The sequence below is a fragment of the Phoca vitulina genome, unplaced genomic scaffold (genome assembly GCF_004348235.1).
Source record: "Phoca vitulina isolate PV1807 unplaced genomic scaffold, GSC_HSeal_1.0 scaffold9, whole genome shotgun sequence".
NCBI lineage: Eukaryota > Metazoa > Chordata > Mammalia > Carnivora > Phocidae > Phoca > Phoca vitulina.
In genome coordinates, this window is record NW_022589712.1 from 41,495,605 (window position 1) to 41,512,174 (window position 16,570).

Here is a 16,570-nt window from a genome sequence, read left to right on the forward strand (position 1 = left end):
GTTAACTTAGCAAGTGAATTTGTAGAAAGAAATGAAAAATGCCAACAATATATTAAATAGTTCTAATTTCACAAGGCAGAGAAGTGTTATGAAAAACAAAAATAAAATTAGATTTTTTAATATAGAGAGAGGTAAGCTAATTTTCTTCGGAATGTCTTTGGCCCAAATGCCCTTTGGTATTTAATAACATGACCTCAATATCACAGCTGCTAGCAAAATATTCATGTGCTACATTTGTGAGGCCATCAACCTTTACCTTTACATTTCCAGGAGTTTATTTATTGGACCATCCAGGATAACTAAGGGATATGAAAATAATCCATCTTTCCAAACTTATTTTTTTAAATTTATTTATGTATTTTTCTATACCATTACTACAGCATTCAAATAGAGTTTGAAAAGGCTCTTATTGAACACGATTGAGATCTGCAGAGGTTAATGCTCTTTCAGTTCATGATATCAGAGTTAGGATTAGGACCCAGTGAGACTGGCTCCCAGATCCGAGTGCTTTTCCACGTATAGAACAGTTTGACTCCTTATAAGGCACAAGTTAAAAAAAAAGCATTTACTAATAGAATATGATAAGAAAAGAATAAAATTATATGCCCTCCAAAATTGACCTCAAATAATAACTATTCTGTGATGTTTTTCTTGACATCCGTAGGCAAGGTAGACACTTCTTTAAATTCCCAGGGCTTGTGTTATGTTGTAATATATTTTCTTATCTTTATATAATTCACTAGCCTGTGAGTTATTTGAAATAAAAAAAATAAAAAAAACACACATTTTATAATCCCAGACACAAGCATTGTTGAATGAGTTCATAAGTGCATAAGTATACAAATTAACACATTCAGCAGCAGAGTTCCCTGTACATGCAAGCTCTTGTATCAAGGGCACAGATTTTTCTTTGTCAGACACCAGAAAGACCAATCCAGAGGCCAGGTGTAATCTGCTATATGCAGGGATTTAACCCCCTCAGGAACAAACCTTAACCAGTGTGACTCAGAAGTGAATGGGTAACAGTTTCCATCCCATGGTAGGGCAATTCTGGAGCTGTCTCCATGGTTCCTTATAGAGTTCCCAGAGGGGTTGAGCCCCACTACCCAGGATGATTATTAGCTAATTAACATAACCCTTGATTGATTTTTTTCTCTCTTTATTCTCTTAATTCCTTAACTCCCTTCTTAATGCTTCCTGATTACCTGCCAAATAAGTTACCTGCATTCAAGTCCCTATCTCAACGTTTGTTTTAGGGGGAACACAAACCAAAGCAACGAATCTAAAGGAGAGCAAAAATAATTCTGCATTTAATAAAATATTTTATGTAGTTTATTTGGGTGTGGAAACATGGTGGGCACTACAAACTACTAAAAACTGAGTGTATGTGTCCATATCAATAGATGTTGATATAGATGATAAAGATATAAATTGTATTACCTCTTTTCTTTCACCTATGAATTCCTGGATGATCTAGTTTTTTTTTATAGTTCTTCCTTTTGGTAAAGGTGAATAATGAGATTAGAAATCCTTATTGCTTTACCAAACACCATATAGATGAAATTGACCATAAGATGTATAAAACAAAAACAAAACAAAAAACAAGAAAAAGATAACCTCTGCTTTTGAGCAGAATAAGACATTGCTCAACTACCTGGATGGAAGAAGGTCTGAATGACTACTAGTAGTCTCAATACCAGGTTTGTAACCAGAATTATAAAACAAAACCCATTAAAGGAAGAAATGGACTGATGGTCAACTTCCAGTGAGCTATTACTACATTTTCCCTATTTACTTATTGAAACAAAAGCATATTGACAAAAGTTTTACCCTCCTTAACCACTGCAGTTTTCTTTCTTCTAACTGTTCCCTACCTGACTGCCTCCAAATACACAAATACACAGGCTCAGGTTTTTTTTAATTGTAAGGAATCCATATATATCTCTATTATGAATAGAACCTATGATATATTTCAAAAAATGTCTAATGTTTGAAAACTCACAAATGATAAAAGCATCAACTTTTTTTAGTTTTAGAGTCTTCATATCCATAAGGAATTTAGTCTACTAAATTAAAAAATGGATTCAAACCTTCAGCTTTTCAGAAGAAAATTCTTATAGGAATGAGCCTTCTACACTATACTAAATTTGTGGGATTTGGAACTTCTTGAATCTAAATTTTTTTTTTTTTAGTGCAAATATTTCAACATTCAGGTTTCAGGCTTTGTAATCATTTCACCAGTGTAACAAGATCAAGTAAGCTTACTAAACAGTTTAAGTGACTAAGAGATGGTACTCTATAAATATTCATGGCTCCAACACTGTTTTATGCCCATCGCCCTCCAAGGCTCTTTCACAACTTGATTGAGAAAAGGGTCCTTGATTTATCTGTATGAGGTTAACAGCCACCCAAATTTTATTCTATTTTGGCAATATAGTTTTTATTTTGTTTTGTTCGTTTAAACAAGAATGCTTAATGGCTATTTCAAAGTGAAGGGATTTATGACTAAATTATTGCCTTGATGCAGTTTTTTAATGGTTATTTCTTGGGTGATTTCAAATTCAATGTCATGTTAAAACACATTCAATTTCATATGTGTCAAAAATGATGAAACTCACTAGACAATTGCATTAGATTATTTGAATTTCAAAAATGTTTCCTAACAATTTGGATACGTTAGATAAGAAATGCAGTGATTTTTTAGGAAGGATCATGCTATCAATGAAATGCTAAGGAAATAATGTTTAATGTTGAAAGAATGAAGGAGGGATGGAAAATGCTGTCTAGTGATAAAAGAAGAAGGAATAGAGGAAGAATTAGCATGTATAGCATGTCCTATACATAGGACACCTTTATTTCTTCTTCCTTGCTTTTGGCCATGCTTTTGACCCTCCTTGGCATGTACTACTTCTCTTCTATATGTACTTACTACTTTCAGAGACTTTCTTTGCAAATTCTTCTATGAACTCTTCCCTTCTTGTGTTTTATCCTATAGTGATCTTGGTTGCCAATGGCAAAAAAATTATTTTATAAATGGAAATATGTAATTTATGTAATTTAGTTCTTTCTTAAGAGTAAATAGTAGCATGGTGCTATGGAAAAAATGCTTGCTATGCAATTCTATTTTCAGGATACCTACTCTCTAATTTTTAATTTACTTGCATGTAAAAGAAAGATAATCACACTTAATATGGCTCATGGTGTATTTATAGAAATCCTTGAACTATAAGAAAAATAAAAGACATTTATGTCACTGTAATATATTTTCTAAATACTTTATATATTTACATTTCATCCTAAACTCTAGGAGAATAGATATGTCCCAATATATATTTGTTGAAAACTTATGCAGAATGTTGGAAGAAACATATGATGGTAATAATAATGCAGTAATAGCTAACATTAACAAAGTATTTATATATTCCAGGCACTGCGTTAAGTGCTTGGTACACACCATCTATTTTAATTTCTCATTTATTTTGCTAGTGAGGAAGCAGAATTTTTGCAAGTAGCTTGTCCAAGTTTACACATATAGTTAGCAGATGGGAAGGTAGGATTGTTAACCTATTTTGTTTTGTTTTGTTTTGTTTTGTTTTTACTTCAAAAGCTATTCTTGTAGCATATCTAAAGGTGAGGGGGGAAATGTTTTTAGGAAAAAAAATGGATGGTTTTGTAGATGAAACTTTATATTCACTGAAAATATCTAGGTTTGTAACTGTTACTCTCTGAGCTCAAATAATTTGCTCAAACTGGAAAAACGACTCAATTATGGCTCACACATATAACAGATAGGTATGTAAACCTAGTAGTAAGCCAGGCTCTGGGTCTCTATAAGCATTATGTTTTCTTTTTTTTCCAGTTTTATTGAGAAATAATTGACATACTTCACTATATAACTTTAAGGCATACAGCATGATAGTTTGATTTACATATATTGTGAAATGATTACCAACATTATTTTTTCTACTTACAAAAAGCTGCCCATTAGAGAAATTTGCTTTCCATATGCATGGCCACAACTGTTTAGTTAACCCCTGACCAGGCAGCAAATTCTGATGGTGGGGTAAGTAGGAAGATAGTCATGCTCAGAGTATATAATCAATTAGAATATCCCAGCTACTGTCTAAAAATGAACTAACAATGAGAACTGTGGAACTAGATTCATCCAAGACTGAAATTGGACATGCTGAACACTGAATAAAATCACTAATTTTAGAGTTGATATAATTCTTACTGTTTCTATATTTCTCTGTTTAGACTTAATTTTTCAATTAAATAATAAAACATGTTTACATTAAAATTGTAGAATTTCAAAGAAGTCTTGAAACTAAAGTTTTTTTAAACCTTTTCATTAGAATTCATAAGAGCGATTTTATATGTTTGACATTTTTCTGAAATATAGGGATGATCAAACTCAATGATCAGTGAGAATGATCATTTGATGGCTACATGGATGAAACAGGAATTTGAGTTTATGGAATGGCAAACAAGAGACAGCGTCTTGATCAACAAAGTTAATTATCTTCCTATCTCTATGCCATGTGAAGAAAACATATTTGAGTGAAAGTTTAGGCAAAAATCTGGGTTTGGTTTGGTTTTAATGGACCAATGAGAGGTTAAAAACCATAATGAAATATTGGCCTAAATTTTCCAAACACTTATATGAAAAATTTAACTTAATATGCATTTATAGGAATATATGTAACAGTAAAGGAAACATCTTTTAAATAGGTTATGGTGAATTGTTTATTTAATAGGAGGAGGTAAGTCTTTGTGTACTAAATGTATTTAAAATAACATTTTAAATACAAAGAACAATTTTTATACTTTTAGAACTTATTTTCTATAGAGAGCTTAGATGAGTTTTTCTCTTAAATTGATCTCTTGAAAATATGTATTTTATATGTATATGATATATGCACATATACAATTTTATAACAAATATTTTTGTCATGAGTTCATATTTCTACAATAAACATTTATAGGCATGCTACATACATTTAAAAAGTAATAATAAATTTAATAATTAAACTTGTAAGCTATTTTACCTTTTTTATTAATGAGTTAAAAAAATAAGGTGTTTGCCTGATAAGAGGCAAAGCAGTGATTTAAAAAACTCCAAATCTATGCTTTTTCATAACAGTTTATTATCTTTCAGTGACTTTACATTTGTCTTACTTAGGCTTCCTTTCTTAAAAAAAGAAAATCACCTATGAATATTTCTAAGTATAGAGTTGAAAAGGACCATAAAGATTACCTAAGGTGGGCGCCTGGGTGGCTCAGTTGGTTAAGCGACTGCCTTCGGCTCAGGTCATGATCCTGGAGTCCCTGGATCGAGTCCCGCATCGGGCTCCCTGCTCGGCGGGGAGTCTGCTTCTCCCTCTGACCCTCCCCCCTCTCATATGCTTGCTCTCTCTCATTCTCTCTCTCTCAAATAAATAAATAAAAAATCTTAAAAAAAAAAAAAAAAAAGATTACCTAAGGTTCCCCGTTTTTTATTCCATTATTCACCCTTCCATGTCATGCTTTTTGAGATTACGTATACAGAAACTACATAACCAGGGTTAATATCCTTTCTTCTCAGTGAATGCCCCAATATTAATTTATCATCATATTTCAGGAACACTGATCCCCACCAAATCCATATCCTTTCACCAGTTGTTGGTTTATATGCCCATTAAGAAGAAAAACCTTCTACTTGTCATATTTTTTTAAAATATTTTATTTATTTATTTGAGAGAGAGTGAGAGAGAGAGAACATACACACACAAGCAGGGGGGAGAGGCAGAGGGAGAAGGAGAAGCAGACTCCCTGCTGAGCAGGGTGCCCAATGTGGGACTCCATCCCAGGACCCCAGGATCATGATCTGAGCCAAAGACAGACGCTTAACTGACTGAGCCACCCAGGTGCTCCTAAATAAATTTTAATTTTAATTCATTTTTTCTCAGGTATACGCTGAGCCCACTTAAAGTGCAGAGATTGGTTGTCTTTGAGAATACACTGGTTAAAAACCAAATCCTTTCATCTGGTGTAATCTGTAATTCAGCGACTAGAGCATAATTCAAAAGAGCTTTAAATCAAGTGATCCTTGATATGTCTGCTAGAGGTCTGGTCAATAGCAGAGTTAATTTCAGATGGCTAAGATTATAACCCAGATCACATTGCAGCTGCTGTGCCCACCAACTGGAACGGGTAAATTGTACACTTTCCAGGAGACACATATCAGGTATTCTCGCTCAGCGAGAAATGAAGTAATTTCCCTATACAACTTGAAACACAATCCCCACAAAAAATAAGCCAAACACCCCATATTCACTGAAAAATGGTAAAAATACTAACACTTCATAGAACAGTCTTTGGTTGAATAATATATTTACAACTTCAAAGCATATTCTCTACCTAAAACTTAATTGTAAAAGTTACTAGATTGAAAAGCAAATGGGTTGCTCTCCAACTAGATTTTGATGATATATAGTAACTTCTAACTTTTTGAAGAATTATAAAAGAAGGAAGAGATGAAGGAAAGGAAACACTAGAAAGGTGACCTTATTTGTTTCCTTATCATTTTATAAGGAAGAAAAATTGCCTTTGATTTACGTTTTAAGGACTATTTTATAACAGTGTTATAAAAAATGGAATTGTATTTGTCAGTGGTTTTACTGATTGGCATGGAAACTAGTGGAATATTTGGCTTGAATGTCATGAGTATAAATCCAATTGGTTTCCAATACTAGTTATTCTAATAAAAACTTGTGTCAGCCTCAGTCCTTTCAAACAACAAGGATATAGGAATTAATATTTTTTTCTTTTTTGATTATTTTGATGATTCACTTTGAACTTCGAATTAATTAAAAAAAAAAAAAAAACTTTAGTATTCTCTCCTTTAAAAGAAAAAGAGCTAGTTTCCAGAGGTTCTTTATTTTATTAGAGACCTGCCCTGGATAGTGTGAGCTTCTAGACAAAGAGAGATTACTTGCTTAAAAAAACAACTCTCTTATTCCTCTGTAGCACTCATAATTTTATTCATGAAACATCTTCATATTCTTCAGGATTATTTGTTCGGTAATAGTTACTGTTCTGGTTGTCTGTTACTACATAAATAAATCACAGTTATTATTGCATGAAACTGCAATATGGGCAGGTTCTGCAGAGAAAGCTTACTTCTTTTCTAGATAGCTGGGACCACTCAACTGGGTACTGGAGGATTCATTTCTAAGTTCATTTACTCACATAGGTTGCAGATTGGTACTGGTTGGTGATCATGAGCCCACCTGAGACTGAGAGACAGGAGCCTTGGTTCTGTCCACATGACTCACCGTGTGGGCCTCTCCACAGGCTGCATCCTCACAGACTGGTAGCTAGGTTCTAAGAGCAAGTATCTCAAACAACAGAGTATAGAAGGTGCCAGTTTTTTAAGGCCTAGAAACTAGCATAGCATCATTTCCACTTTATTCTATTGCTTAGTCACAGAGATCAGATTTATTATGATGGGATATGGACCCCAAATCTTGATAGGACGAGTGTCAAAGAATTTCTAGGCTATGTTTTAAAATGACCAAAATTATTTGCATTTCTTTCATGTGTATAATGTACTCACTTACCCCCAGACTTCTCCAAGGTCCCATCTTATTAAACAACAAGTTAAGGCTTCAGATACAAAATTTCATCATCTCAGTCAAGTCTGTATACAAATGAGTATCTTTGAATTCAGTTTTTTGGGTATAGGTCATCAAGGTTTCTTTCTTTATCTCAAGTCTGTGAACTAAAGAGACAAATGATCTGTGCCCCCCACATACATACTCCACATATGTGGAAATCCTAACCCCCATGTGAAGGTCTTAAAGGGAGGGGCCTTTGGGAGGTGATTAGGTCATAAGGATGGAGCCCTCATGAATGGGATTAGTGCCTTTATAAAAGAGACCTCAGAGAACTCCTTAGCCCTCTTTCTGCCATGTGAGGATACATGAGAATTCAGAAGTCTTTAACCCAGAAGAGGGTTTTTACCAGAGCCCAACCATGCTGACACCTTGATCTTGGACTTCCAGTCTCTGGAACTATGAAAAATAAATTTCTGCTGGATATAAGTCATCTAGTCTATGGTACTTGGTTATAGCAGCAGAAACTGGCTAGGACAAGAGCCCTGGATCCTTTATATTTAACAAGTCATTCTTTGGTTTCTCTCTCTCCTCTCACATTTTATTATAGGCAGCAAGAAGAATCAATCCAGGAAGTAATTACAGTATTTTGTCTGGAGATCTTCTTATAACAAGGTATATTTTCTATATTGTACATTACTGCAGATGACAGTTTTGCTAAAATTTCTGCCACTACGTTACAAGGATCTATTTTCTCATTTTCAATAACATTTCCTTACTTTCCTTTAAGCCCTCAATGTATACAAAAAATATATTTTTGATTGGGTTAAATGATCAATAATTATCACTTTCCTCATTTAGTTATCCTTCAACATTGTGAGTTGAACTGCTATTTTTCTGACTTCATTTTCTTAAAAGATTATTAGCTACAATTCTTGATTATAACCATAAACACATGTTCTTTTTGTATTGACCTGAAGTTATGCTTTGTTTCTTTAACCCAGTGTTTTATCTGAAGGAAATCACCATAACAACTTTTGCCTTCAGTTATAGTTAAAAAGAATATTACATGCTTGTTAAAATATGCCAGTAGACCTACCATATGTTCACAACTACCTAGAGCAATTTGATACAATGGCTGAAGAATCACTGCTCTCAAAAAATATCTCAATAATGCCAAAATATCAGGGAAAATTTCTTTGATTCCACTAGACCAAATATTTTTCAAGTACAAATTGAGTGGAATTATTTTCTCAAATGTAGAGGTCCTTCTTTCTCCTTTTTAGAGTCTGTTGTCCATCACTTCAACTACTCTTGCCAATATCCTAAATGTCATTGTTTTTATAATCCTATCAAAACATCAGTTCCTGCAGGGGCCCACACACAGACTATCCATGCCTGCGGCCATACTGGATGAACTAATTATTCTTAAATAGTCATTCCTGTTGTTTTCAAAGTTCCAAGTCAAAGACCCCTCCCATCATTGTTCGTTAGACATTGCTATTTGAACTGACTATTGCAGTCAAAATTCTGGTGCCCACAAATGAAGTAAACGCACCACTTGTGGAGTTGATTTTTAATGAGGTATATTTCTTTGTGTATTATTCATTATACTCTTACAATATGATATAGTGATAATTTAAATATTGTTTAGATGGAAAACTCCATTTAGATTCTCCCTCACTCCATGCCCCACCAAAACACACAAACACAATAATTCTACATTTTCTAGTAATTCTAGTAACTAGTTAGATTTACAGTAGGTAACTTCTTTAGATTAATGTGAAATGGAGAAATGTGTAAACATTGCAGTTTTTCAGTTTGGGGTCATCTTCATATATGAGTTCTTACATCATTTATTTATCTACTTACTTAATGTAAGTAGAGAATTGAGAGTTAGCATTTGTCCTATGCTCATACTTTGGGCACTTGCATTTGTTTCATTGTTTACTCTGCTATGTGTCATGTAAATATAATTTACTTTGAATACAATTTTCACCTTGAAGAATCTTTTATTATAGGCAATTCAAAAGTAGTCTTGCTAAATATATAAGATTTTCTTCGTTTGCTTTTACACTCTCATATTTAACTTTATGAGGTCATCAATTATGTGCAAATTACTATTAATATTAAATTCATTCTTATTGAATGCACTAATTTTCTAATGAATGACATTTTTAGTCTTGGGTAACAGTGCTTAATTACTAGAGACACCATTAGAAATATTTGAAATAAGAAATGGCCGTTGTCCCCAACTTATTTTGTCCCATTTATTTATTTCATTTAATAAATATTTATCTAGCTCTTATTATATGATAGACCTCATCTCAGCACTTTATAAATGTTAACTTATTAATCTTTGTAGCAACCCTATGAAGTATGTACTACTATTATACCCATTTTATAGATGAAGACACTAAGAGTGTTTAAATAACTTACCCAAGATTCACACAACTAATAATTGCTGGAAATTAGTTTTGTATGCTTTTATCCTGTGCTAACAATATTCTTTTCCTTTCACCTTATAAATCTTTTTTATGACCAATAATCCTAATTGATTCTCTCACATACCTATAAAATATGGTCCTGTTATAAATTATGAATATGAAATATGAATACAAACTCAATATTGAGCATACAATATGCTTTTCTTTGAATTTTATCTAATAAAAGGCAGCATGTTTGCTATCATGTTTTGTTTGAAAAAAGTTTTAGAATTATTAAAACCAAAACTATTTTTAATGAAATGAAATCTTTTGTATATTCTTCCAATCTGTATGAAGATGGGCAGTGGCCAGAGATTTTGTTTTCTTGACCATTTTACTTTTTTCAGAAAATTCCTTTGGGGGAAATTGTAATTTCATTTTGGTAGATATGGCCATATTGTCTTTGTTTTCATGAAAATTTTGTGTCTCACCAAAATTCTTAATAATAAAAGAAAATGCATTATTTTAGCTAATGTTATACTGAAAAAATTTTGTGGCTTTAAAATTTGTCTCTTTCTATGTTTTTAAAAGTATTTATTTTGGAAAAATATTTTTGAAGAGTTTCAAGTTTGTGTTTGATTAATGTGACAACAAAAACTCAACCCAACCAATAGGAAGTTATGCTATAAATAAACCATGGCCACATTATCATTTTCATTATAAGTTTGATGAAATATTGTCTTTAGGAGAGATACACTACTGACAGCAATGAAAAACAAGACATCAGAAATTCCATTTAAGTGCAGGTGACAGTATTATTTACTGCCATCCACTCATGTTACTTCCAGGCTTCTTAAATTTACACAGAGGGAATATATCCTCTCAGCTTGTGACAGCTGGAGGGGAAATCACACTGGTAGAACTCCATTCTCATAAACGGCTAAAGAAGACTTGCTTTTCTTCTGTTCAGCTTATATATAATTGGAAAGGCATAACACCAATGATTATAAGAAATACAAATTTTAAAATTCCAGGGTACCTGGTGTGGCTCAGTTGATTAAGCAACCGACTCTTAATATCAGCTCAGGTATTGATCTAAGGGTTGTGAGATCAAGCCCTGTGTTGGGCTCCATGCTGAATGTGGAGCCTGCTTAAGATTCTCTCTCCCTCTCTCTCTGCCCCTCTCCTGCTCACTCTCTCTCCCTGTCCCTCACTCTCTCTCTAAAAATAAATTTTAAAAAACTTAAAAAAAAGTTTCCAAAAAGGCTTTCTTTTCAATATTTGCTTTCCAACAAATTTTGCCTACCTTATCACCTTTCCTTTTCTTAAGGTTAAAAACCATCACCATCATGACCACCATCACAGAATTCACCCAAATAAAATTTTCCGTTATCAGTGTTCTTCCTTATATATTTTAAAAATCTTTACCAGTTATATTTCTTAACTCAAATTTAAATTTAGCATTCTTTCCTTTTTTATAAAATTTGTTTTCCTCATCCTTCTTGCTTGATTAATTAGCTTTTTTCCTCTAATCATATGTTAGTAATGTTTTAGGATGCTAGATTATTTCCAGAACAGGTTTTTTTTTTTTTCTTTTTAACAAATTCAACTTTTAATAATGGGAAGAAACTATTTGCCATTCCAGAAAAATTTTAGGGAAGAAAAATCTTCCTTATAAAAATAAACTCGTCAAAATTATAAATATTCTAACTTTTTACTTCTGTGATTTGAACTTCTCCCCTGCAATACTACCCACTTCATTTAACATTGTTCTTGTACCATCATATATTGAAGAGAAAACAGTATGACAGCAAAGTTTAGGTAGTTCAGTTTAACAAAGGAATTTGTACAATGATTTTTTTAAAATCTTTGCTTTTAGTGGCTTTTTTTTTTTTTTTGTACACAAAGATAAGGAGGCTACAGAAAAGAATCATTTGGCTTTTCCAAACCATTTCTTAGATAAAAGATATAGAAAGACTTTTTGTACATATGGAAACAATAGTTTGATCTTCCATTTGTTTTAGAGTAGGGACAGAGGCAGTATTAAGATATACTATGTCCATTCAAGCTATAAATACTACCTAGAGATACAGAATCAAAGCATGAGCATAAGAGAATAAATCCTCTACAGGGAGAACAACTACATAGCCTGTTGCTATGAAGCCAATGCTGGAAATGGGTGTCACTGTGGAACATCAGGAAAAGTTGATGATCAAATGGCAGAATAATTTAAGACTTGGGGTGCCTAAGGTATGACAATACCCAAAGTAAAGCTCTGATCTACAGGGGCAGAGGGAGCATGTAAACTCTGGGATTGAGCATCCTCAGCTGTGCAAACAGATTGGATTAGAGCAGTGATTCTTGCTTATTAGCAAGACTTCAAAATCACCAGGAGAACTTGTTTAAACATAGTTAAGCCCTACCTCCAGAGTTCCTGATTCAGTAGGTCTGAGGTGGGGACTGAGAATTTGCATTTCTAACAAGTTCTCTCTTGATGCTGATGTTACTGGCCCAGAAACAACAGTTGAGAAGCACTGGATTAGAGTCATTTTCCCATAGTGGTGTGCAATGGACTTATTTTCATAGATCTTCTTTGAAAAAAAAATGAACCAAAAAGAAAAAATAAATTTTGTGTTGTTATAAAATCTATGAAATTCTAAATAAAAATGATTTACTTTTGCAAAACCTATCAGGTTAATTAACATGATGATACAATCACATGAATTTTTTATCTCAAAATAGGGTATACAATATACAGTGGTTTACACATCTTTTTTTTTTTTTTAAAGATTTTATTTACTTATTTGACAGAGAGAGAGACAGTGAGAGAGGGAACACAAGCAGGGGAGTGGGAGAGGGAGAAGCAGGCTTCCTGCTGAGCAGGGAGCCCAATGTGGGGCTCGAACCCAGGACCCTGGGGTCATGACCTGAGCCGAAGGCAGACGCTTAATGACTGAGCCACCCAGGTGCCCCTACACATCTTTTTTGACCATGAAATCTTTTTCTGAGAGCCAAGTATTTATATCTCCCAGATATAACATTTTATGGAACACACTTGAGGGTATTCTTGAAAAGATGGTTTTAAGGTCACTTTCAGCTTTTACATTCTAATGAGAATCAGAATTTCTTCCTAGTCTTAGATGATGTCCGATAAAGGACATTATGAGGTTAAATAGGAAATTACAAACTTCCTCAAGGGAGCAACTGATTCTGTTATATCAATGAGTACTCATTAATTGCTAACTGATGTACATGTACAGTTTGACCATCTCATTGGATAATTATAGTGAAACTGAAGACAGAATTCACACTGCCCCAATATAACAGAATGATTGACAGATGAAGTTTTTGAAACAGAAAATTTGAAAATCTATTCAAATTGGCCTGAATTTATTTACTAGTTGTAGTAGGCTGAATAATGGCTCCATAAGGATGCTAATATCCAAATCCCCAGGACCTGTGGATGTTAATGTTACTTTAAAAAGGACTTTGAAGATGTGACTAAGTTAAGGATCTTGAGATGGGGAAATTATCTTGGATGATCTAGGCAGGCCTAATGTAATCACAAGGATCCTTATTAGAGGATGGAAGAGGGAGATTTGACTATAGTAGTAGTGTGTAAAAGTGGTGTAACATGGGAAAGATTTGACCAGCTATTGCTGGCTTTGAAGATGGAGGAAGACGCCAAGAACCAAGGAATGTAGGTGCTCTCCAGAAGCTGAGAAAGGCAAAGAAAGGAATTCTCTCCTATTGCCTGCAAAAGGGATGCAGTCCTGCAGACCATTTTAGACTTCTGAACTTAAGAACTAAAAGATAATAAATGTATGTTACTTTAAGCCACTAACTTTATGGCAATTTGCTATAGCAGCAATAGGAAACTAGTCAACTAGTGGAAAAATATAAAACATATAAATAGATGCTCTAAAGAATTTGTAATCCCCCAAAGAATCACATATTCTAAATTCAATCATCAAAAATATTATACATATTAGTACTAGGAGATATTTATTTGTTGCTTATTATGTATCAAGTGCTATACTGAGTGCTTTACATGCATTACTTTATTTATATGCATTCACTTATCGAGTTGTTACACAACCATAAGTAACTTATATTTAGTATCTCTATTTACTGATGAAAAAAATGAAGCAGTGGTTTTAAGTAATCTGTACCTTATCACACATTGCTAAGTGGTTGAGAAAGGCTGTGAATCATATCCATTTGTTCCAAACTGTTATGCCATTACCACTGTAATATATGACTTTCATCCACAATTAAGGGCAAAGTGATGTCTAAGGTCATGTCCAGTTGGAGATACCATGGTCTATGTAATGCTCAGCAGAAGCATGAGACAATTTTTAGGGCGATTAGTTCCTTTTTATTATGGTCTAGCTAGAAAGCCAGCATTCTTTCAGTAACTCCTATAAAAACTTGATATACATCCATATGTAAGATTTTCATCTAGCACCTTGATATAGGAATTTGTTTCAAGGATTTTACATAGTTCTGTCTTGATAAACTTAATGGATTCTACATGCCTGCAGCTCTGACTTGTTTAGAATATAATCTTGCCATTTTCCTTGAGTGGCTTATATAAACAAATTTCAGTACTTTTAAAGGCATAGTTCTGTGATGAACCATGATAATATTTTTGGTTAGAAAACATATTTAAAAAACAAATAATTTCAAATGACTAAAAAAGTACAGTTGTTACAATAAAATGAAATCACCACCTAGCACATTGTCTGGAATATAATAGGCATTCAAATAAATTAATAACTAAAAAAACCATCCAAAATGTTAGTCAAAATAAAAATGATTTCTCTTCCCTTCCCCATTTGATACGCATACCTACAGCTTCCCCAAACACATGTGGTGTGTTTGTGCTACTAGAATGATTGTACTATATACATTGTTCTGCAATTTTTTGATATATTTTTTGTTTGTTGCTTGTTTATTTGTGTTTTAGGTTGTCTTTTCCTTAACAGTATACTATGAATTTTCTTTTTCTTAGTACATCTAGGTCTGCTTTATTTTTTAAAGTATTGCTTCAGAGTCTGTGGTATGAATATAGCATTATCTAACCAGTCTCATGCTGATGAATATTCAGATTGACTTCATTTTTATTGCTAATAAAAGTAATGCTATTACAAAATGCTGTAATATATCTTTATATTCTTGATTGATAATATTCATAGACTAGATTCTTTAAAGTGGAATTCCTGATTCAAATGTATTATACCTAAAAATCTGACAGATAATGATAAAATGCCTCTATGAAAGGTTGCAACAACTTATAGTCATAACAAATTTATGAGAGTTTCTTTTCCTCTGTACTTTCACTGATTCTGGTGAGTGTGAAAAAAATCTTTAAAGTTTTCCAATGAGATAAATTTTACATAAACTAGTGGGTGTTTTCTATATTTTCAGACTCATGCAAAGTAGTATAAAGAATAGTGAAGAAGTAGACAATATAGTATTTACTTTCATACTCCTATTCTTATTAGGGAAATGATCCTTACTTAGTAAGATTTCCTAGTTACTTATATGTAACACTGTATAAATGTATAAAATATTGAATGTATAACATACAGAATAAAGTGGTAGGATTCAAATATTGAGCACTTTCAGAATCCGGTAAGCAATGCAATAAATACTGTTGAATTTGTTTGGCAAGACGTCCTACTCATCATTATAACAGGTAATCTGGGTCTAGGGTAGTAAGGAAGAAGACATTAAAATTTCAGAAGCATCTCTGGTGGTAGAAATGAATGAGCTAGTGGGGCTAACATACTGTTTATATACAGGATTTTACTTCTGTTGCCACAGAAACGCTGTCATTTGCCAATGAACTGTGATGATGATAAAGAAATAGCCTTTCTGGTAACCTAAATCTGGGTTTCAGAACTTCAGTATTTATATTTTGGGGGCTGATGTTTCATTAATTTATGTGATTGCAGGAGGGATATCAGGGGCATTTGGGGCTGCCACTAGCTGTAAATGAGAGCTTAGGTGACAGGCAGCCAGCACACATGTCATGTTGTAGCCTCAAGACGTGGCCATTTCAGCATCTAAGAAGCATCTGTAACACTTCTGTTCTGATGAGTGCCTAAAAGCAAACAACAACAAAAAAGTCCAGGAACAGTCAACTTGTGGAGAAACATAACCACAGGCAGCTACTGAATGCAAACAGTATATTTGGAACAAGAATTTGGAAATTATACCTGGAAGTCACTAGTTCTGAGGGAAGGCTCAAAGCAAAGTGCATCAAAACTCTGAGGGAAAGCTTGAGCGGAAATGCCCAGAGAGAAAAGCATAAAGACATCCTTCTCCTCAGGCACCAAAACAAATCAGCACAAGAACTATCCTTTATTATAAAGAAGATAGATGCCTTGATCTCCAAGAAAAAAAAAAAAGAACAAAACATGGATGAGAATTATAGCTTCCATAACCAAATTTTGTATCTTCCAAACTCCTGTCCCAGTTGAGAAAAGGGAGACATGCAATATGATGGTTGCATAGAATATTTAAAATTGAATCATCCAGGGG